Source organism: Myiozetetes cayanensis, unplaced genomic scaffold (genome assembly GCF_022539395.1).
Source record: "Myiozetetes cayanensis isolate MyiCay16 unplaced genomic scaffold, myiCay2020 scf7, whole genome shotgun sequence".
NCBI lineage: Eukaryota > Metazoa > Chordata > Aves > Passeriformes > Tyrannidae > Myiozetetes > Myiozetetes cayanensis.
The window spans coordinates 25860749-25886050 of record NW_026087964.1 but is presented as its reverse complement, the minus strand read 5'-3'; the positions used below and the strand labels follow the sequence as shown (position 1 = coordinate 25886050).

At 36.5% G+C, this 25302-nt stretch overlaps 1 protein-coding gene across 8 annotated transcripts in view; it reads left to right on the top strand.

Moving 5' to 3' along the window:
• Nucleotides 1-25302, top strand: part of SGCZ (sarcoglycan zeta) — a 442608-nt gene that overhangs the window by 271532 nt on the left and 145774 nt on the right. The window contains exon 3 of one of the 8 annotated variants that reach the window (XM_050337618.1): nucleotides 4545-4631. The exons of the other annotated variants lie outside the window; for them this stretch is intronic. The gene's annotated coding sequence lies outside the window, so the exon portion shown is untranslated. The remainder of the gene's footprint in view (nucleotides 1-4544; nucleotides 4632-25302) is intronic. 8 annotated transcript variants of the gene reach the window in all.

The following is a 25302-nucleotide window of genomic DNA, read 5'->3' as shown; positions in this document are numbered from 1 at the left end:
CCCTGACCAGAAGACAGAAAGTGTGATCCACCACTAGAAGCCAACTTTGCATTTAATCTGCTATAGAAGTATGATAGCTTCTCAGATGACATCAGTACCAATGGGTTAAATGGGAACTGGGGAGTTATCATGCAGTGTTTTAGCTGTAGTGGTGTAGTTTATTGTAATCCAGATTAAAAAACAATGAATCGAGTAGAGATTGTGCAATATGTCCATGAGCAGTAAGAAAGTGTTAATATTAACATTTCTTTAGCATGAAATAGATGGCCAAGGTTATCACCATCTCTGTGGTTTATATCATCAGTGTAACTGCAGTAAAAAGAAGTCTTTGCAATCCCAATTCAATTCACCTCATTACTCCTGGGTAAGCCACTCTTGTTAAAATTATGATAAAAATAATGTTGTGTGTGTATTTTTATATGGGAGACTATAGTAGTGGCTGAAGCAATTGCTACATCAAGCACCTAAGAGAAATTTGAAAACAAATTGCAGAAAAAGATCTGGTTTGGATTTTAGGTAGAGCATTTTGTGTTCAGATCAGAGGAGAACAAATTAATATAAAAAACACTCAGTCTTGAATGAATGAACCTAGCTTTTTTTTCCCCCCCCAAAACAAATCTTGAGTTCAGCAAAGAATTTGCAGTATCAGCCTACAGACATTCACGTGACTACTATGTGATCATAAAAGATAAGACAAAATATTTGGTACCTGTATAGTATTCGCCATTTAACTGAACAAATCCATCAAGAGAACATTGTGTATAAGTTATGACACAAACTAGCTTATATGGCATTTGATAGAAATTAATAGAAACAGTATAAATATTTCTGTCTCTATGCACACTTACATGGCACTGAAGATTGACATAGGAGGAATGTTTGCTATATCACTACAAAAGAAATATATCTTAAATTAGATAGTTTTAGACATTAAAATTATACAAATATCTAAATTACTTAGAAATTCTCTTTCAATGTTAACTATCCAATTTTCACAAGGGAGAATATACATTCTAGTGTTGCCTTAAGCAGAAATTCTCTATAGCATTTCAAGGCAGCACTGGTGTTATTCAGCTGGTTGAAAAATTCTGAATTTCTTAGAAGCTTAAGTTTCTGTATCATCTATATTTCATTGAGATTTTTTTATATATATTTTTCTCTCTGTGTCTAAATTGTTTTTGAAGAAATGCATGAATTCTGACCATTTAATCACATTAAGGGTTGAATTTCTAAATTCTAAATTTCCAGAGTAGATGGAATCAAGTGGTCCTAAGTGCTGACTAGAGCAGTTACCAGTTACTACCTGCAACTGCTAGACAGTCGTTCTAGAGTTTTCAAATGCTGGGGTGTGGAGAATGGACCTGTGTGGCCCACCACCAGCATTGCTACCATGGCAAACAGCTTATGAGCAGTGTGCAGAAGTTCCTGATTATGTTGGAGGTATTAGATAGTGCAGGTCAGCAGTTTTTATTGAATGCCTGGAAAAACTATCTATCTGTTTGCATAAAATTGACCTATATTTCACCTGAGTCTGTAACAAATTTGGTTGTTGCTTGTGCATTCTATGTTCAAATAGATAAAGTTTCTAGAAGTTAGGTTTCCATTTAGTCTGTTTCACAGTACTTGTACATAATTCAATTTTATTCTCATGTATAATATTTACAAAACCTGTTTTCTGGTAGTTTATTACATACAGAGCTGGAAATAAAATTAATTTGTTACAGTCTTTCATATTTGGTCATTTTAATATTGTGAATTGGAAATGTGCTGCATGCTGAAATTATTTAAAACTAGTAGGATATTTCTCATCAAAACTGATGCCATAGAGCCATATAAATCCTAGGAAGAAAGATATATTTAAACTAGTATATAAATTGCAAGGATAAGAATTACACTGTACAAATTAATACAAAATTTTTCTTTGTCATTAGCATTTTCTTTAGATTCTGCAGTCAGATTTGGTATTCTAAATAAGTGAATAAAAATCTTACTTTGTTGAGTGCTAGCTATTATCTTTAAAGGTGACATTCTTTCAAGTTAACTTCAAATTACTTTAGGTAATGGCTAGGAAGGGAAAGGTAATAGAAAAGAACTTCAAAGATAGTTTCCTACACCTATATTTAGATCCTCTGTTTAGTAGATTTCATTGCTTGGTGGTTTTTATTTGCTTTTTTCCCCATGTCTGGCAGTGATCAGCTCAAAGTAGAATTGACTGATTTTGATTACATGTAGTTGCTTTGCTTTTGTGTAGTTGTTGATGAATTTACACCAACGCAAGAAAGTGTGGGTAACTATGATGTAATTAGAAATCTATGATCTAATTGCTATCACAGAAATATGGTGGGATGGAATGAACATTGCAATTGAGGGCTATAAGACTTTTAGAAGAGATAGGCTGGGAGCAGGGCAGGGCTATTGCCCTCTGTGTTAAAGAATGGATAGATTTTGAAGAGCTGCCTTTTAGTAACAGCTCTGAACAGGCTGAGAGCTTGTGGGTAAAAATCAAGGACAGGACCCACAAAGGACACATGATGGTGGGGGTCTACTATAGGCTACCTGATCAGGGGGAGCTTGTCAATGAGGCCTTCCTGCTTCGGATACAGGAACCATCACGCTCGCAAGCTCTCATCCTTATGGGAGGTTTCAACCATCCAGATGTCTGTTGGGAAAGCAATACAGCTGGCTGCAAGCAATCCAGGAGATCCAGAGAGAGTGTAGGCCACCTTGCTGGTCCAGGTATTAGACAAACCAGCCAGAGGTGAGGCATTACTTGGCCTGGTGCTCACCAGTGTGGATGAGCTCATTAAAGGAGTTAACACTGGTGGAAGCCTGAGCTGTAGTGATCATGCCCTGGTTGAGTTTGTGACCTCAAAGAGTCTGAGCCTGGCAAGGAGCCAACTCAAGACTCCAAACTTTGGAAAAGCAAAATTCCAGCTCTTTAAGAAATTGGTGAATGAGATCCCCTGGGTAACTGTCCTTAAGGACAAGGGGGCTGACCAGAGCTGGCAACTCTTAAGGACCAGTTTTCTTAGAGTACAAGAGCAGAGGAACATGGACAAACTTGAAAAAAGTGGGCCCACAAGAGCCTCATGCAGTTCAACATGCCCAAGTGCAAGCTGCTGCAACTGGGTCAGGATGACTCAGATTGAGTTCAGATTGGCAGATGAACTCATTGTGAGCAGCCCTGCAGAGAAGGACTTGGGGGTACTCGTAGAGGAAAAGTTGAACATGAGCCTACAGTATGTTCTGGCAGGCCAGAAAGTCAATTGTATCCTGGGCTGCATCAAAAGAGGAGTGACCAACAGGTTGAGGGAGGTGATCTCCCTCTACTATGCCCTTGTGAGACACACCTGGAGCACTGCACCCAGAGCTGGGGTCCTCAGCACAAGAAAGATGTGGACCCATTACATGAGTTTCAGAGGAGGCCACAAAGGTGATTAGATGGATGGAGCACCCCTTCTATGCAGACAGGCTGAGACAGGCTGTTCAGCCTGGAGAAGAGAAGGCTCTGGGGGCACCACATTGTGACCTTCTGGTACCTAAGGGGGGCCTATAAAAAGGAGGGAAAACAACTTTTTTTACAGGCAGATAGTGACAGGACAAGGAACAATGATTTTAAACTGAAAGTGGACAGGTTTAGATGAGATATTAAGAAGAAATTCTTTACTCAGAGGGTAGTGAAGCACTGAAACAGATTACTCAGAGAAGTTGTGGATGCCCCCTGCCTGGAAGTGTTCAAGGCCAGGTTGGATTGGGCCATTAGGTCTCTTTAAGGTCCTTTCCAACCCAAACCTTTCTGTGATTCTGTGAATTTGAATGCTTACTGGACTTAGCATTTTAAATTAATTTTAGAATTCCTATTCTTTGTGAAATTATTAAAATAGGGGAACAAGTGAAAAAGAAAGAAAAATATAACCAATTCCTTTTAAACAATTCTGTATGACCTGTACATTTTTGAGACTTCCACTTCCTTTTGTGGTAGTTCTCTCACTGCAGGAGGAAGTCCTTTGCATTGAACCTTGTTGTGTGAAAGTGAGGAGATCTGTTAAAACTTTATGAAATGTGACATAGGATGGAGTTCTGCAACTGAAAGAGTAGGTTCTACAGAGCTTTCGCTGGCAGGGCAGTCATGTTTCCATTCTTTAGAGTCTCCTTTGTCTTTCAGATTACGTTTCATTCTGTTGTTAAATCCCTACAGTAAGACAATGCTGAACCAACGAAAAATGTGGATCTTTAAATATATTGCTTAAAATAATATTAGGCATTAGTAACAAAATAAATGGTGGAAAATAAAAAATGGAAAAAAATATTTATAAATATTGTTTTGGTAGAGATCTTAAAGATGCCATTGTCAACTATAACACGACAGAGAACTCTAGATCTGACTGATAATTATTTCATCTCCTAGTGTAGCATAGTAGAGAAATAGAGATTGATGATTTATCCTCCTATAGCAACTATCTGGCAGTGTATTGGTAAATTTATACCTTATCATGTACTCTTGACAGAATTATACTGTAGTCCTATTTCATGTTCCTCCATAGGGAATCCCAGAAGTCCACCTGAGTCTGCCAATGCATCCATTGTCTTTCAAATTATCTGTGACAAGATACATATGAAGAACGGATACGGTCAGTCCTCTTCTGTTACTATAGTGAAATGGACGTTTATCAGGTTCTGTGGCTGGGCTTAATGAAATTATCTCGTGATACCCAAAATACTTACTTTAGTTGAATGTGAGTCTTTAATGTGAACTCACCTCAATGCACCATGGCATTGATTCTGTTCCCTACTCTTATCAGGTCATTCCTTAATTTCATCAATAGAAAAAAGCCAAATTTAGTATGTGTAAATGCCTATAGCCATATGTGACCCTTCATAAAGGGACCTATTTAAGAACAAAGAATCTGAACTGAGCAGTCTGTTTGGGTTTAGATGTAGATTACTTGCCTCAAAAGTTCTAAGCTTATTGCAACAGAATGCAGCATCTTCTGCTCCTTTCAGTAACATGCTGATACACACTACTGCCTTGCAGAGTTCAAATATTATATCTTGGCTCTGTATTGGATAAGATATTTTCATTTGACTACTGAGTTGAAATCTGCATCTCACCGAGAATATTTCTTAGCTGTCACCTAAATGGGAATTAACAATGACATATCAAGAAAAAAGTAGATACCCTGCAAAACATAATTTCTAAATATTTTAGCATAAAGCCTATGACTCATTTTCTGAATTTGCACTCTTCTATATCCTCCTCATCAATGTGCTTATAATTATAAAACAATGAAGACTAAAAGGCTTTTTATACCTTCTTTTAGGATGTTCACAGAACCCCACCAAATTCCAGTATTCAGTGACTCAGAGAATGGATTCATGCACACATTTGGACTTTCCTACATTTTCTTCATAAAACTTACTAGAAGTCATGTCAGTAGAATACAGCCTAAACAATGAACTATCAAAAAAATCAATTTTTCACCAACCTGAAGTGTATGAATGTGTTGTAATGAGTTTTGTAGCATTCATTAGAAGATCTGTTCCTGAAGAAATGCAATGAATATTTCTACAGCTAGGTAGAAATCTTTTTGAATAAAATAAACCTCTCATTTTTGCATTCTTTGAAATGAATAATGACTTGAAGAGGTCTGAAAAATGTCAGAAAACTAGCTTAGGCTTTAGTCTAATAACTTTCATATAATGCTATGTTCTCTTTCCTGAATGGCACTGGTAATTGATACTGGTGTACAAAAAAAAGCCAAGTTCCATCCTCCCTAGTGCAAATTGTATGAAGAAGCTTATGAGCTTTGGCTTCATAGCTTTATTTGCAACAAAGCAATGCCAATCCCAAGCTCTATTGTTGTTGAGATAAAGAAGCATGTTCAAATCATTGCAGGTCAATCTAGTGTAAAGCTATCTTTGACAAAAAGGTAGATGATGTGAATAGTCTATCTTAAAAATTATGTTATTATAGCAGTGTATGGAAATACACATTTTTATTTAATCTGGGAATACAGAATGCCTTAGAATATGTTTATTATGTTTTCTAAAATCAGTATTGGAAGTTTTGCATAATATGTTAATTCTCTAGTATGTTACACCAGTAACAGTACCTTACCAAGTTTTTTCTCAGTTGAAGAATGCTCTAGGGTCACTGTTGATGGCGCTGACCTTTCCTTCTCCTATGACATATCAAAGCATTCATAAAATTATGAGTCATTTTTGTGGATTGGTGATAAATAATCCACACCGAGTTCAGAAAAAAACACCCTTAACTTGAAATAAAAATAAAGGTTGATATAATTATTCCTTAATAATTCCTTGATGGATTTCTTTTGTCTTTAGAAATTTTTGAAATCTTTTCAAACCATCATGCCACCTTTCTCTTCTTCAAGTATTTAAAGTAAAAAAGAGTTATTTGCATTTTTTTTGACATAAGTTTTTTTCCATTTTCTTTACATTTCAGAGACTTATACTCCTTTGCTGAATAAGGGTGATAATGATACAACTTAGAAGGAGACATTTTCTCAAAAATATTCTACAACCTACTATGCTACATCACTAATGATTCACAGACAGAATATGCACAGAAAGTTCAGTGAAGGACCATAGCTGGGTCCTATTTAAAGGATAAACTTTATCATTTATTCTAGTTCAGAACAAATATTTCAGAATATATATGAATATATATGTATATATCTTTCTAATATATATATCAGAAGGAGCCCCTGGTGGTCTAGTGGTAAAGGTGCCGCGCTATCACTGCGGAGACCCGGGTTCGATTCCCGGTCAGGGCCACTCCCGGGCAGGTGGGGCTCGTTAGCCCTTAAAGGCAACCCACCTACGTCCTAAGGACCTCGCTGCCACCGTCCAAGCTCGCTTGGCCCCGGCAGATGAACCTTAGGATTAAAGGGTGGGCTCAGTTCCGCGCACACTGTGTCTCACCTAAAAAATCCAATGCGCAGGCTGGAAGGTGGAAAGACCTTCCCCAGATCTTCGCTCGCGAAGACTGGCCATTATACATTATATATCAGAAATAGGAGCAGAAGGAAGCTGCAGAGCTTTAGATACAAGACAGATCTCAAACCTTCAAGACATCTTAGAAACCACATTCAAATATTATAATAGAAACCACATATATATTAGAAACCACATTTAAATATGAGAATGAAGAAAACATGATGAATTTCTCATCAATGAAAACCACCATTGTTTCTAGAATGGCAAAATAGTAGCGGTAACCAGAATAATGGATTATCATTCAGATATACTTTATAAGATATACTTTAGAATTTACTCCAGTATTAAATAAAATAACACACAAAAATATTTGAAGTGAGCAAATAGTAGTAATATTAATATATCAAATTAAGATTTAAATACAGATTTTCTGGTGTCTTATATTCAGAACATTATTTTCATCACTGAAAATAAATGTTTTTAATGTATTGATGAAAGGAATTCTGCACAGATTATACTGAATGCCAGTACAGTGGAACTCAAAATCATGTATGTGAAATAAAGAATTACTGGCAGGATCAAAAGGAGGAGAAACTTGAAAACCTGGCAAGCAGTAACCATATGTAAGCTCGTTTTGCTGTGCTTTGATAGATAAAACAAGTACATTGTGACACACCATATAAAAATAGCGTAAAGATTTTGGGATGTAGTCTTTACTGTACAAGCTATGAAAACTAGATGTGATCATATAAGTCTGGTACAGGCTTGTATATATAAAACTCAGGAAAGGCGTTTTGACCCTCTTAGTGTCACATTTCCTAATTATGATCATCACCGCTTAATTTTCAGAACTTGTACTGAAGAACAAACCATCTCTGAAAATGAGAAGTTAAGAATAACATTGCTACTTTGGGGGCAAAAGGTGTTGCAATGAATTAAAAGTTCTACAGTCTAGAAAATAAGAAGTAATTTGTAATCCAAATAACTTCTGGTGATAGAGTTGTAGTTCATCTACATCACTTTTTCTGTGTGTATTCTGGACTGCTACTTTTTTTTTTTTTTTTTTTTTTTTTTTGTGGACATACTCATCTGCGTTCACACATCAAAATCCACTACAGAAAATAACAGTTTTAATACATTAGCCATATCACACCATTGCACAGATCTGCAGTGTTGGAAAGACTTGATTGTTTGGCAAGGGCTTAAGTACAGGTCACCTTACATGATGAGGTAATACAAAGAATCTGAGGCTGGAGACACAAGATAATCTTTCTTTCATGTGATCAGACAGGAACTGGGGAAGAGGATGAGTGGAGTCTTGGTGTTCACCCACTGGTAATGTCAGACAAGGTATGGTGATGCAATCAGGAAGTGTCCAGGACCAGCAGAACCTGGGCCAGGGTCAATGTACAAATGAGATGTTCATATTGCATCCCCTAACTGTACATTGCAGTCCAAGATTATTTTGGAGAAGTAGTCTGATTCTTAATAGAATTTAATAGAATTTAGCAGTCGATTCCTGTCTAAATCAAAGTCTGTCTGCCCTTGGAAGGAGTAAACACACACTGTCCCTTATGACAAGGATATAGTCATTCACAATTTAGAAACATGATGACACTTTTCTGCTGCCAAGAACATTATTTATTTATTTACTTACTTACTTGCTAACTGCACTCTAGTGTAGATGTGATTTTCCACTTTGCCTTTCCATCAATAGTCCCACAGCATGTGTGTGAATATTCATGATGTTACACGTTTCTGGCTGCTCTTGGATAAAGTCAACTCCTGACATTGAAAGGATGATACAAGCAGAGACCTTACTGAGAGAATGTTACTGCTTAGTGATGGTCAAGGGACTGGATTTTATAAGGAGGGGTATCTCTTCTAGTCATAAAACCCTATTTTTAAAGTCAGCAAGTAAAAAAAGTATACAGTGTAAGAAAGTAAAACAGAATTGAGACAGAATGCTACTATTTGCACATCTCTCCTCAGTTAATGTGTTAAGGCTTACAAAGAAGCCTTTTACAGTCCTCTGATTGTGACATTTAGATTACTTTCATAACGATTATCCTTGAGAAATCCAAAATCTTTATGAATATGATCTTGAGCTTAGTAGAATTACAACTGAGGGAATAATCTGGTGACTGCATGAATTATTTATTATATTAGTTGCTTTTGATGCTTGACTCCATTCATACAGATTAGTGGTCATGTAAGCTAGGACACAAAAAGCAAAAGAGAACAGAATATAGACTCTGTGGTATAATTTGCTTCTGTTGTTTTATTTACATCCCTTTACAGTTTAAAACATTAGCATCTGGTATGTAACCACATACCAAAGCTGTGTATTGATAATGTAAATAGGCCATACTCGAAAAGAAAACAAATAACCTACAAGAAAAATATACAAAACAATGCAGCAAAAATATTCCACTGCTTACTTGAGTATTATTATTTTATTTTTGAAGAGCTTTGCCCAAACTTTAGAGCTGCAGTTTTGCATATGGAAAGCTCTTTTCTACCTGGTTTCTCTGGATTGGATTGACACATGTAATTTCAGTTAGTCTTTCTTGCAGGTACTAGAGAACTGTCTTTGTGTAATCCTGTGCCATCTTAGGTGATGTGCCTCAGCAATGGATTCAGTACCACTGACTACTCACAAGATGTGCTTGGCAGCAGTAGACTCCAGATGGTGAACTAAAAAAATCTGCTTTTCTGCAGCAGCAGTAGCATCTGGGTATGTGGCTGCCTTTCTTGTTGATTTCTGTTCAACCTACTGGGCTCATTTCCCTGTTTTATATCATCGTACATATCAAACTGCTTATGAGAAACTTTCTTTTTAGGATGCATTTTCTGGTTAATGAAAAGTGATTAAACCTTCTGATCTGCTTCAGAAAGTTACAAGTTTTGGGGTGAAAGTGGTAAAATACAAACCATGCTTTTATTATCCTGAATCATATTTCCCATGGACTGAATACCTTTTAGACCCCATCTAGTGTCACTAGAAAAGACTCAGGTTTTTGTGTCTTTTGAGAATTAAGCAGCTTAAGTGGGAATGATCTGGAGATAATCTTTAGCAGATTCACACCTGAACTACAAATATAAATTTAAATTCACCCTCAGAGCTATTCCCAAGGCTTGTGCAGGCCTACAAGAAGTTCAGAAAATGAGGACCAAGCTAGGTAAGGGTTGTAAAACACAACTGTTTTGCAATAAAATTTGAGATGAAGGAATTTAGAATTAAGAACATTTACCAAGTTTGTCCTGCTGTATCAAGAGCTTGATCTAGATGAAAACAAAGGACATTTTTCTATGACAGCTAGTCATCTTTTCACATCAAAGCAGAAACTAGATCTACCATTACTTTTCTTAGTAGAGAAAAAACATAGAATCTATTTGTTGGTGTGGTGTTTGACAATGTTAAAAATTAGGAAAAAAACAATATTGGTCAGTCCTTGAACTTCAGTTCTGGATGTTTTGAATATGCTAAGGACATCCACTCTAGCAATCCAAGCAAAGGCTGCCTACAGTTGTCTGTATGCACCACATCAGATGTCTTCTAAGACAAATCATGTAATTGATACTATTTAGGTACAAGTGTAGGGTGAGATTAGGTGAGATACAGCCTGGCAGGTGGTTCATACAGCATGTATATATGTATGCAAACCCATGCAAAGAGGCAAGAAAGACCTGTATATTCTACTTCTGAAGTCTTTCATTGATAGGTTTCACTTGTCCATGCTTGAAGAACACATTGTCATGGGCAAAAGAGATGTCTTATATGCAAGAAATTCAAACTTCTTTATTTATTGAAGCAATAATCTACTCTCGAGGTTTTGAGGATGAAATTCTTTAATCACAGAATGAGATTAAAGACTTGCTCCTAACCTTAGTGGAATGACAGTTTTACTTATGATAATTTTTCTGACTATTAAAAATCCCAGATGGAGTTTGACAAAAAAAGGTATTCAGATCCCAATTTTAGAACTCCCAAGTTAAGGACCAAACTCAGTTTCAAAGTAGGATTTCTTGTGCCTCCATTTCACAGAAACAACTATTTGATTGCCATAGATATTTGAAATGTTACCCTATAATAACTCATAGAAAATGTTTAATCATTATTTTTAATACTTACAAAGTGATATCAACTTTTACAGATTCATTTCTCTGGCAAAATCTCACTTATTTGTGTATGATTGCTTTGAAACATCCTATCTTTTATAATGCTTCTCTGAAAAACTGTAAACCTTTTCTGTTAATAAACATGCTAGATTGCCTTGGTCTTATCCAAATGTTTGCTTATTGTAAGTTTATGTAATTGTATGTCCCAAAAGAAATAGAAAAATAATTCATAGAAATATTTGTCTTCACAGTACATTTATCTGTCTCTCATTTATGCTATATTTTACCCAGGCTCCAGGATTTGTTTTTCTTTTTAGAGTTTGGGGTTTGTATTTTTCTGAGAGGTTATATCCTGCACTATAATGTAGAGCATTAGGAGTTTTCTAACTGTATTGAAAATTAACACATACAGCTTTTCACATTGATAGTGAAAAAAATAGTAAATGCTTCATATGTTTTGAAACCTAGAATACGATTACAATTATTTGAAAGTAAATTAGATTGTGATTTATGGCCACTAATATTTTAAAATATTCACTTGCCTTAAAGAACTGTTTTTGTAGTAATAAATTCATGTTTTTGTATAATGAAGGCAAGAGTATTTAAGATATTGTTCTCCAGATTTATACTAACATATTTATACTAGCACATTCTCACTATTTAGTATGGATGGCCATCACTTTGTGCTGTCTTAGTGTTCTTTTTAATGTTTTTCAATAGTTTTCTTAATTTATTAAAATTTTATTCAATTTTTTTAAGTTTTATTGAATTTTTTCTTAATTTAATTCTTAAATTCTTAAATTCTTTTCTTAATGTTTTTCAATACTTGATGGGGGGTGTATAAGAAAGGTGAAGAAAGACTTTTTACCTAGTGATAGGACAAGGAGGAAAGGATTAAAGCTAAAAGAGGGTAGATTTAGATTGGGTATAGGGAAGAATTCCTTTGCTATGAGGATGATAGGACAGTGGAATAGGTTGCCCAGAGACGCTGTGGATGCCCCATCCACAGTGTTCAAGCACAAGTTGGACGAGCAATGTGATCTAGTGAAAGAGGCCCCTGCCACTGGCAGGACTTTGGACTAGATGATTTTTAAACATTCCTTCCAATCCAAACCATTTTGTGTTTTCTTCTTCAGCATTGCTTCAATATAAAACAAATAATGCACAATTTACTTGATTATTCTGTTGTATAATGCTGATAGGAAGAACAAAAAAAAGTAAATTAGAAAATGCATAATGTTATGCTAATATATTTATAATGGGACATGATCTTTCATTAATTTACTTACCTCCCACATGTACTGATATAAAGTAGCAAGTCCTACTATTCCAATCAGGCAAAACAAATGGGCAACAATAAAAAAGTCTTATAAAGAAACAGAGAAGTGATGTGTATGCATTTCAAGCTTCAGTATGAATTTCTTACTTGGTCTGCAGAGAAGACAAAAAAGACTGGGGTGCCCAGAGGAGAACATGTGCCTGTATGCCTGTGTCTGGTTTACCCTTACAAGGTTTTTCAGTGTAACACAGATTAACATAGTTATTATAAATAAACATCTATATATTTAGCACAAATACATTTTTATTGCACGACTGAAACCTATCAAACTATGTAAGACATGTAGACTTCTTGAAACTCCTAGCTCAGTAGTCACACAGAAATAATGTTCTACATTCAACAGAGTTAGTTCTCACATATAGCTAAGAGCAGCAAAACCTGCAGAAGTGCTAACATTGCCACAATGCTTGGCCAGCAACAAGGGTGAACTGGTGCCCCAGAACCAGCATCAGACTACATTTAAATTGTTTTCAGCCAGGTTTGTTTCAATTCAATTTCACATAAGGAGAAAGAAGCAGCAGCAATAAGTAAAATACAAAGAATGGAAATAGAAAGCATATTTTAACCCTCCATCTGTGGGAAACAGGGCCTTTCACATCACTTGTAAGACCAAGAAGATAGACTTTCACAGATAACTCTGGTCCCATTCATATCCCAGTCCTATAGTGCAGCAGGTGCTTGTTATTTCTCTGGCCTTAGAGGAACTGAGATTAAACTGAGGAGACCAGATCTGCATTCAGAGGATTTCACAAACAATAGGGAGAAAATGCTTTAAGCTGTAGAGGAGTTCAAGAAACAGCAGTCTATGTCTCTGCACTACTTGACCTTCTACTATTACTTTAGGAGGGCTCTTCCTCAGGAATGAAGTTGTTTTCTCTTGCTTCACATATATTTGCTTTGTGTAATGCTTCCTTGTACAGCTTTTGTAAGCTTATAATTCACTTTGCGTTCCAGTTGTCCAGTATAATTGTGGTAAGGGGAGATTTGGCAAAAAGCGTTGTGCAGTGCAACAATTCAGTTAGTCATGAGGTTGGTCTTAGTGCTTTATGTTTCTGGATAATGAGTAGATTACCATAAGTACCATGTTACTATTGATTTTAGTTTTCAATTGATGCTTGTAGGATTTTTTGGGGGGTTGTTTTTTTGTGGGTTTTTTTTTTTTTTTGACAGTTGAATAATGCATATTCAAAAAAAAAAATCCATTGTTTAAAATTCTTGGATGTTCACTGAAGCATTTTCAAAAGAGTAGCCATAACCACTGGTACCTAAAAATCCCTTCCAAAGGACTTGTTTTTAAGAGCTAGGATTCACCTAGTACTGCTTAAATTAAATTCAGCTTCATAAAACTTCAAGTACAATAAGCTGTCATACTGGTTTCTGACAGTATAGATTTTTCTGTTAGGACCATTAGCCAAGCTTTTGTGGGGATACTATGTTAGCAATTATGGGATCAGAGTATCTAAACCTCAGTGATTTGTAAAAGTGTAATTTGTAAAATTACAAAAAATATTAGTATATGTATATTCAATGGATATTGTGAACTTGTATTTCATAAGATCAGATGCTGCTTGTTAAATTACCTGTGGTGCCTTTTCAGGATACCCTGAACTTAAAGGAGAGTATGCTAACTGAACCTAATTTTCATAGAATCATAGAAAGGCTTGGTTTGGAAGGGACCAATGGCAAGGGTGCTGCTTACTAGATCTGGTTGCTCAGGGCCCCACCCAAGCTGTCCTTGAACACTTTCAGGAATGGGCAACCTTTTTCAGTGCCTTATCACCCTCACAGTAAAGAATTTTTTCATAACATCTAATCTAAATCTCTTTTAATTTAAAACCATTCCCTATTATCCTATCACTATTTGCACGGGTAAGAAGTCAGTCTCCTTCTTTTTCCTAAGCTCCCTTCAAGTGCTGGAAGTCTGTGAGACACTTTTGCCAGAGCATCATTGCTATAGACGTGATGTTCATTGAACAAGTGTCCAGACCAAGGAGTTTCAGCTTAAGCAGCGGGTGTAGGAAAGGAGTTACATATGTTCGCCTTCTGTATGAGTGATAGAATTAAACTAAATTTTTGCATTGTTTTAACTGTATTTCTTTTACAATGATCAATTTACAATTCTTTAACAATCTGTGTTCTTTTTTTCAAATGATCAGAATCACTAAGTTCTGACCAGGTGAAGTTTTCGTTCTGGTCTGTAGGATCCAATCAACAGTGCCTCTTTTTTTCACCTACTCTTCAACATATCTGTTGGAGGGGTTTAATTATACACTGTATTCTGTGATTTTAGCTATTTTATAACACTCTTTCCATAAACCTACACAAAATGGGGTTATTGCTTAGAAAGGTATGGTTGTTTTCAGCTCCCTAAAGTGGCTGTCAGCCAAGATATCTCTGTTAGTAAAGAGATATTTCATTCATATCTCTTTCCTGTTGTGTTAATTTGCAAACATCAAAGATAGTGTTGTTTTTTATGTCTGTATAGCAGCTCTCATAATCACTCTAACACGATTAGCTTCTCTAAGCAGTACTGCAATTAAAAAAAAACAATCAATTTTTCATCACACAGCTGGTAAAAGATCTGTGGTCATTAAGTCTAACTTCCTATGTAAAATAGCAAGAAATTACATACATTCATTTGGTGGTATGGTATGTACCTTGTTTTTGTATTTTGCTCCTAGGTACTGGATAAGATCATTATAGAATTTTTCTTCCACATAATGAGTGGGGTGGTTTTTTAATTTACATTCCTTTAACTTTGACTCCTGTCCATATCTTTAAAGATGGAGCTCCATGAATTTTTCAAAATAAACTATAAGGCTTTGCAATATTTTTCCTAGTCCTTTAATAGTTTGTCTCGTCCCTAAACTTTCTCTTTGATTTATCAATGTACTTCTTGAGTTCCTGTTGACCTTTACACTTTGAATTTTATATATAGAAGAAAGAGACAATATTTTAACTCCCAAAACTTGGTAGGTGTCTGTCTGTTCCACCATGAAGATTCAGAAGTTTTCGCTTTTTAGATGAACATTTTGCGGAAAATAGTTTCCTACCTTAAAGTATTTTAAAGTGGTTTTTAGCCCTGTATTGGGTTTGTGTGTCAGGGTTTTGGTAATGGGATAAGGGAGATGACAGGGGTGGCTTCTGTGAGAAGCTACTTGGAACCTTCCTCAGTGTTTGAAGGAGCCAGTGCCAGCCAGTACCAAGACAGACACCAAGGCAGAGCCCATCAACAATTGTAGCACCTCTGGGATAACATATTCAGGATGGGAAAGCAAGCTGCACAACAGCAACTGCAGACAGAGAGAGGAGTGAAAATATGTGAAAGAAACAACTCTGCAGGCACTGAGGTTAGTGCAGAAAGAGAGGAAGGAGGTGCTCCAGGCACCAGAGCAGAGGTTCCCCTGCAGCCTGAGGTGAAGACCTTGGTGAGGCAGACTGTCCTCTTAGAGCCTATGGAGTTCCATGGCAGAGCACATACCCACCTGTAGCCTGTGGAGGATGGCCTGCCAGAGTAGGTAGGTACCTGAAGGAGGCTGTGACTCCATGGGAAACTGCTGTGGTTTAACCCCAGCCAGCCACTAAGCCCCACACAGCAGGATCAGGGAGAGAATTGGAAGGGTAAAAGCAAGAAAACTTGTGGGTTGAGATAAAGAGAGTTTAATAAGCAAAGCAAAAGCTGCGCACACTAGCAAAGAAAAATGGGGAATTCATTCGCTGCTTCCCATGGCCAGGTGGGTGTTCAACCATTCCCTGGAGAGCAGAGCCCCATCACATGTAACAGTAAATTGGGAAGAAAAATGCCATCACTACAAATGCCCCCCTCTTCCTCTTTCTTCCTCCCACTTATATACTGAGCATGATGTCATATGGTGTGGAATATTCCTTTAGTCAGTTTGGGTCACCTGTCCTAGTTGTGCCTTCTCCCATCTCCCATGCACCTCCAATTTCCTCACCAGCGTGGCAGTAAAAAAAAGCAGAAAAGGCCTTGGCTGTCTGTAAGCCCTGCCCAGCAATAACAAAAACATCTCTCTATTATCAACCCTGTGTTTAGCACAAATCCAAAACACAGGCCCGCACCAACCACTGTGAAGAAAATTGACTCTACCTCTGCTAAAGGCAGCAAAGAAGCCCACACTCTTCTGGAAGAGCATGTGAATCCGTGGATCCATGGTGAGATCTAGAGATTCCACTCTAGATCAGGTTTGATGGCAGGACTTGTTACCCTGTGGAGGACCCCCACTAGAGCACTCTGTTCCTTAATGACTGCATCCCATGGAAAGGTACAAACTCTGGAGCCCATGGGAAGCACTCATACTAGAGAAGTTCATGGAGGACTGTCTCCATGGAACAGACACCACATTGGAGCAGGGTAAGAGTGTGAGGAGGGATGTCAGAGTCAACATGTGATTAACTGACCATAACCCCTATTCCTTGTCTCCCTGCACCAAGAAGACAGGGCTTTTTTCACTTTATGTTTTATTTACTTCTTGGCTTGTTAATTGATGCAGGACAATGGATAGAGAACATAGGTGCCCATCTGATAGTATGCATATTTTGTATGAAGTATATATATTTTTACAAGTGAAGCTAGGATAATTATTTCCAGAAAACACTTTATTCAACAATCACATCTCTTTTTTTACTTCTTTATTTATGAATAGACACATTTTCAGAAATATTTGAATTATGTATCATTCATCTCATGCTTTGCTTGTTTAACATCCAAGACATTGTAACAACTATAGAAATGTATACCAAGTATGCAGATGCAACTATTTGAAATAGTGCATTCTGCAGTTAAAGATGTGAAAAAATAAGATTCCTTTTATATTTCCTATGTTTATAAGTTACTAATTGAAATCTTTACACATGATATTAAAACTGGATTTATTAATATGGATCAATCAGAAAGGCCACATAAGATATTTCTGCTCACTGAGTGAATGATTCCTACAGTTAACATAGGTAAAGCTTTAAGGAGAAGAGGCTATGATTCATAACAACATAAATGAAAAGGAAGAGTATGTTCATATATGACCCGTAGAAGTGTACAAGAACTTCTATAAAAATACTTCAATAAATGCCTTTTAGTGACTTTTTTTTCTTTTTGTAGCAACAAAGAGTAATATCCTACAGGTTTATAGGTTGATTTTTATTTTTTTAAGAGTTGTATAGAAGGAAAAAAGAGCTCTCTTAGATTTTCCAGCAACTTACAAGAAGGCCTACAAGTCCAATAGTGTTTCATCAGAGCTGAATTCACCAAGATTAAGCTTCTCATAAGGTAGTTTGTTGTTGAGGTAACTACCGTTTACATGAGTATATACACAGAAAGACACACATGTATATATCCACATACAAATTATAGACAGAAAATTTCAGAACTTGCCCAGCTTTAAGGCTGTATTGGATTAATGTTATCTCAGTAAAATGTCTTCATAGCCCATCTTTATTAACTCCCCTGCATAATTCGTAAGGATACTAAAACAAGAGGCCCCTGTGGTGCACCACTAGTCAGCAGTCTCCAGATAGGGGATTAGGATTTACCCTGTGAATCTATTTATCCAGCCCACTTTTACTCACAGAGTTATCTACCCATCTGCAACCTTAGATTATCTTTTTGGCCTCTTTCGAAGATGGGTGCAACAGTTGTCTTTCTCCAGTTGCTAGTGACCTTCCCAGATCTCCTTGACATTTCAGAGGTGACAGTGAGGGGCCTTGCAGGTCAGACAGTTTTCTCAGCACCTTCCTTGGGTCCCATTGGGTCCCATTGCCTTTTTTGAGTTCTTTCAATTAGTCGTTGCTTTGGTTTCATCCACTGATGGTAGTTTTCCTCTTTGAACTGATTCTCTAAGGAAGAGGCCTTAGAAGTCTAGGTGGTGAGATGGGGTCCCCACTTTGTGCATGTCCCAGTTTAAATGAGACAAGGGTCTTTTGCTGAGGATGAGTTATGAGAAAAGACCCAAACTCCTCCCTCTAAGCAATTATAAATCCAAAATTAAGAGGCTCTAATTGAAGGAAAACAAATTATGGAAAAGGAAAAATAACAGACCTTTATTAAAAGGTATTTGTGCATTGGCAGAAACAACAAAAAGAAACAAATAACCAAACAATACTCTTATACCCACAGATAATCCCCTTCAAAACAGACCAATAAACAAGCAAATGGAAAAAAAAAGTAAACAGTTCAGTTAGCACCCTTTGGTGCAATTCCAACCACAGTCAACAGGGGGTACCGTTGGGTCACTGGAGATGCAGAGCTTGTAGTGTCCTGTGCCAGTCACCAGGTGATACTGTTGGATCACTGGAGATGCAGAGCCTGCAGTTCCTTATGCTGACCAGCAGGGGGCACTGTGGAATCACTGGTCATTGCCACGTGGGGTAACACCCTCTGGGGTGTGTTAGAGAAAACAAAAAAAAAAAGGGTTTCCCTCCCTTTCCCACACACTGGGAAAGGGGACGGGGGGGGAGACAACAACAAAAAGAAAGTCCTCCCCAATGAAAAAAAAAACCAGACTCACTGTATTCAGCTGGTCAAAATCGTGTAGCACAGTCCTCTCTCTCCCTCTGATGTGCACAAGGACCACCACTAGGGAAAAAAAAAAACAAACTGGAATGGGGAAGGGGAAAAAACCTCCAGAAAAACAGCTCCTCTCTGATGAAAAATCCAGGCAGGCTCTGTAGCTCTCAAGCAGGTTGAGAGCAACAGAAACCACCCAGCTTCCACTCCGACCTATGTTCCAGACAAAGTCAGCACACCAACTCCTCCCCCCACTTCCCAGGAGATGAGAGAAAAAAAGTAAAGAGCAGCCCCTCATCTCCCCCATTCCCTAGGAGACTAAGTTCTGAGCAATTAACCAGCTGACCACTTCTTTGTGTGCCATAAGTGCTTACTTAACAAACCTGCACACAGTGGGCAGGGGGGAAGGGAAAAATCCTGCCTGATTTCCAAGAACTAGCTAAACCATGACAGTGCAACAGTTGCTTGAAGGGCTATGCAATATCACATTATATGTAGCAATTATCTTCTTACAGGTAATATTTAATATATCTCTATGTTTTCAGTAAAAATTAATCATCTCCTGTGATTTTTCCCCCTCTATCTCTGTATTATTACTATTTGGAAAAAAAAAAAAATCAGCTGTTCAAAATTTAACATTTCCTATTAAAATTCAACATTTTGCAGCTATGAGAAATCCCCATTTTTGATGGTTTTGTTCTTCAATTTTTTCATGTAACTGACTGATAAAATAGCTCGCCTACTAGAATCTAAGGTAAATTGGAATTCATTACCATTGTTTGGAGGATTAGGCTTAGAGAAATAAAAGAAAACAGGCTTCTCTTTTGGGTTCAGTGTGTTTGTTATTTTTTTTCCTACTTTAACAAAGTAAATTCTCATCAGAACCCTGCTGTTAGTGATTGCCAATTACCTGCAACTGCAGGAGCCCTGGTAAAGCATTGTTTTAATTGGGGAGGCCTAAAAATGCCCTTGGGATCTAAGCAAGCATAAATGCAGTTGAAAGGTTTTGTTTCTCCTTCAGAAGCACAACATTTTGTGCAGAAGCCACTGATAGGCATTCTTGGAAACACCTTTGCTGAGCTGCTGTGAATATTCTGTTAATCAAATTAGGTTAGTTCACTATCTTGATTTTTTTTTTAATGGTACTGTCTTAAAATACTGGTTTTGCAATCATAGGCATGAATACAGTGCCCCTTGTTCAGAATAATTTGCTATGAAGTATTTGCTAAATTTCATAAATGAGAAAATGTTGTTTCATCTAATACATTGTAAAAGAGAAAAGAAGAGTCAGTTTGAAGTTAAAAGAGTGGGTAGTACAAAAACCTGAAACCGTTAGCATTGTAGACCTACCCGGTTTTGCTGTCCACATTTCACAGTGCTATAAATCTTGTGATGACTCTGATATTTGTTTTTGCTTTTAACTTCTTACGTAATGGTTGAGCGTGAAGTTACCATTACATATGACTACTAATCCTTTTAATATTCAGTTTGCAACATTATAATTATGATGCAACATTACCATTAAGAAAGATTTTAGCAGGGTTGCATTTATAGATAGGAAACTTTTGTTCTAGTTTATCCAGGGATTAAATGATGAAATTTACTTGTTTTCTGAATTGAAAACACCTTTCAAGTTCATCCCTTACTGTGCAGTAAGATATACAGTTAAAACCCATTTTATAGTGTTGGTAAAAATGGGCATTTACAACAGTAATTAGTTTAACTGCTCCTCAGTTATTCTCTAAACTTAGTTATTTTTAAGGCTGATAGAACATTTATACTAGGTTGTTTCTTTCAGTTGATATGTGAAATGTGTTCTTCTCCTATATTCCCCATTATAATATACAGCCCTGCTTGCATTACCTTGGTAGCACAATGCTTAACGCATAGAAGACTTAAGAACAACAATAATTTGAGGGTGCTTTTGCTTTCTTTGGGTTTGATTTTTTTGTTGTTGTTGTTTGTTTGTTTGTAGGTTATTTTGGTTTTATTTTCTTTTAACTTTCAAGAATCTTTTTCTTCAAAACTGGATCAAGTGTTCCTAAAGTACAAATTAAATATTTTCAGTATAAAGATAGCTAGATACCATGCAGTGTTCAGGCATTAATTTTTCTTTTATGACAATAAAATTGTGAAGGTGAAGTTTGTCTCTACATGTGTAAGGATCCTGTGGCTTCAAGAGAAGTGGTGCGAGCTGAATTTGTAAGTATGGTTGTGAAGGGGAAGGATGCCAACTTGATTCCAGAGAAAAAGCAATGCCTTACTTGCTAGGTCCTAAAATAAATGTCTCTGACTCTAAAGCCAGAACCTGAAAAAAATTCAGCAGAAGAGAAATATCTGCACAAAGTAATTCAATTTCATTAAACTGTACATACTGTTGTAATCTTTTTTGTTTAGAACTGTAACAAAAACACTACCTGGGTCCTTTTCTGAATACTTCTGTGTCTTTTCTGTACAAACTGTGATAAGTAACTAGGGACCAGATTACTCCTGCTGCTTTTCAAGGAGGAGGGAAGAATTACAAGTTTTTCTTTTTTGATGTTGCACAGTGCAATACTGGTTAATTTTATACTGGTAGGTCACTTGAGCAGGGTTTAACTCTTGTACTAACCATATCTAAATGAAGAAATAGAGATAAGAACAGCAGTGTCTGAATACCTTTTCTTTGTTTCTGGAAGAGGAGCATTTTCTTTGAGAAGATTTCCTAATTCTCAGCTCTGGATTTTCTTTTGGAACTAAATTTTAAGTAGACATACTTTATTGAAATAATGATTTTTTTTTCATGTTTAGCTGGATGACAGAAAAACAATGCTATTTAGAAATGAGGATACCAGGGAATATTTCCAGAATAAAGAAGTCAAACTGGCTGTTTTGATTAAGTTTCAAGTTTAGACAAACCTTATAATATTTATATTTTTTAGCGTTTGTAGAATATATGATTTTTTTTAACCCTTATTTTGATCTTCCTTATCCTTTGTGATTCTAAAAACAATGCAACCAAGAGCTTTCTAGCCTTTTGTTTATTTCTCGGTTTTAGGTCTTTTTGTCTCTACAGTATACCCCTCTGTTTTTCAAAGCATTGTACCTGCATATTTCACACAGAGGTTGTTGCAAAAAGTTCACAATATCTCCAAATTTCAAATGTTCTTACTTTCTGAAGAAGAGATCCGATTTTACTAGGCTTTTTGAAGGATGAAATTGAATTCTGGATTTAGTGGTACTTTCATGGTTTCATGGCCACAGTGGACAACAATGTTGTGCGGGGACAGAAAAAATCAGTGTGTTTATGTGCTGTTTTGATTTTTTTTTGTTTGTTTTATATTAATTCAATTATGTGGAGTATAGATTTATGCAGTAGTCTCTGCTTTACAAGTAGTTCAGTGACAGACTGTTGACCCTCTGAATAAGAGGGAAATCTGCATGTGATTCTCCTAAGGCTCTCTGATTTTGAAGGAGGTGGTGTTCTCATGTTCAGCTGTTGTTCTCTCTTACTTTTTATTTTATACTGCAGAAGGATTGCCTTTCAATATTTTAAGTATCAGAATTATGAAAAATATTAATATTTTTATAATAAAAAACTTTGAAAAGTGAAGCTGGGATGAAACAAAGGTATAAAAGTGGACTACTGGCACAGATTGCTCAAGGAAAGAATAGGTGTCTGGACTTGGTGTAAATTTTGCATAATGCAATTGAATGTAATCAGAAAATGTTCACACTGAGTAGTTAATTAGACTCTAGATGATCGATCTTGGTAGAAACTTTGCTAATTATCAAGTGACTGAATCAGTGAAGAAAGTCAAAGTAATGCTTCAGAGGACTGTAGAGATTCATAGGACTCCACTGAGGGATTTGGGGGTGTGAGCACAAGTTTTTAGGGTGATAAATGTTAAAGATGGTTAATAAATGGTTTAAATTTAATAATGAGGTTACAGGAATAATGGATGGAGGTGTACAGATGTATGAGAATCTGGAACTGTAGCCTCCAGTAATCTGTATAAATTATAATTGATCCTCGAAGAACACATTCACTTCTGTGAGGGCAAATATGAAGAAGTTAAAATCCTGAGCAGAAATGGTTAAGACAAAAGCTGTACCTACCCTGACAAGACCATGTTAGTTCTAAATTACAATGGTAGGAATGATTCTGTTCTTGCTGCACATCTCTCTGTATTAAGTGGGAATTTCATAGACCCACATATGCTTTTGCAGAGCCAGCAAAGTTCATGTAGACTTTCTCCCAAAAAGAGATAGCAGCCCCACTGACTCCAGGAATGTTTAGAAGAAAGACTGCATAATCATTATCTCTGTTTCTCATCTGTGTCTCGCTTTATCTAAAGATTTATGGCATTCCCTTAAATTGTACATTCTTTATGTATGGCCTCTGTTAATGCCTTGCATTTCACCACCATTCCAGCATTTTCTGAAGTTTGTTATTGTACTTTAGGACTGGTATTCTCCATTCAGCAGTAGTCCTGCTAAAACCAGCTTCTCCTCCCCCACTCCAGTTGGAGGCACAAAAGGCAAAGATCACTGATTGAGATAAGAATAATTTACTGGAAACAGCAGTGAGATAAGAGAACAAACAATAGCAGCAGCATTATTAATAACAAAAGTACAAGAAAAGAAAGGATTCACAAGGAAAGTCCACAATACCTGAAGGCTTCCTTCTCCAGAGTCCTTTTCTCCCCTTGGCAATGAGGTGGTATAGAGTAACCTCCATGTCCTAGCAGCCACGCTCCCTCCCAGCTACTACAAAAAATTAACCCTGTCCTGACCCAAACCAGGACAGTTATTCATAGCATTTAAGACAGATAAAATGCTGGATTGGGACACATTTCTCAGACTGGGAGCCACATGTTCTGTGCCTCTACCAAAAAGCTTTGTATCCACTGAAATTTGTTGCTAACAAGTACTGTGATCTTGACACTCCACCTAATTTTTTTGTTATTGAATCCTTTCTTTGTCCATCAAATGCACAATTCTAGTCCTTTTGCAGTCCTGCATAAGTCATCCTTCTTGTAATTAATGGTGTCAGGTTATCACCTTGCTTCAAAATTACTGTGCCTGCCTATGAATCTAGGGATAGTGGTAACTTAGTATCAGTGACACTAGCTTTCAAGTAATTAATTATAAGTTTATTTAGAACGTAATCACATTTTAAATGAAGTTGTGCTTGAATTGCTACTAGTTTTTTCAGTAGTGCATAGAAAACAACTGGCTGATGCCAAATAGCATAGAAACTTCAGGGACTGTTGTCAAGGTATGCTTAGTCATTAGGTTTGTTTATTTGAATATTTAAATTTGTGTACTTAAAGCTATGTATGAATAATTCTTCTGTATATGTAAATTCAAGTTCTTATTAATGCTTACATAATTTTCCATTACTTGTTTCTTGCAGTCACATTCATTATTCAATGCCTGTGATTTAGTAGATTATAAGGTTTATGGTATAGATAGCAGCAAGTTTTATCTTCTCTTTGTACAATACTAAGCACAGTTGAATTTTTACCAGGTGAACTGTAACACAAGTAATAAATCAAATGTACTATATTAATGCAGTAACAGAAGAAGTAAAATTAGTTTTGAAGCATTTATGTAAATAATCTGTTTTCAGCAGTCCATGCTTAGACATATATTCTTCTACTCCCAGAATACTGATATTATTGCTCAAAGTATTTTAATGGGTATTTAAAGACACACATATACATACCTATATCTATAGATAGATATATATATGTATTTCTTTTTAAAGACACGAATACTAAACGTTTTCTTGGGAAATAGAGAACAATTTCAGTAAGAGCAGTGGAAACCAATACAGTGATAGTTTATGTGGAATGTGCAGTTTCACTACATTAGCTCCTTTCAGAAGACAGGGGTCCACACTTTTAGCTCTGCACAGTAGAACAGTTGGGTACTCTGTAGAGTTAAAATAAATCCATAGGCATGATGAAACTATACTGTCTACTTTGTGTTGGAAAGAAAAATATTTTCATTAAGCAGCAAGTGAGGTGTGAATTTTTTAAAGTTTTTTTTCTCTGAATTATTTCTGTGTGATTTAATCTTCTTCCTGTCTTGCCTCATCAGTTATCATTTTACAAGAATCATCCTAATCCTTAGTTGCTTTAGTGGTCACAGTGCAATAGAGTACACATCCCCAGGAAAGTTTTACTGAGAGTTATAAAATTGTGGTGGGAATGGACTTGACAATTCCAAAGTGAAGAACGGGCTATGAGTGGAGTGGTTTGCATTTTAGCTTACAATGTAGACAAATATCTTATGTGAGTTTGGGTTTGATGGTTTGGGGGTTTTGTGTTGGTTTTTGGGTTTTTTTGTTTGCTTGTTTGGTGTTAAAAAACCG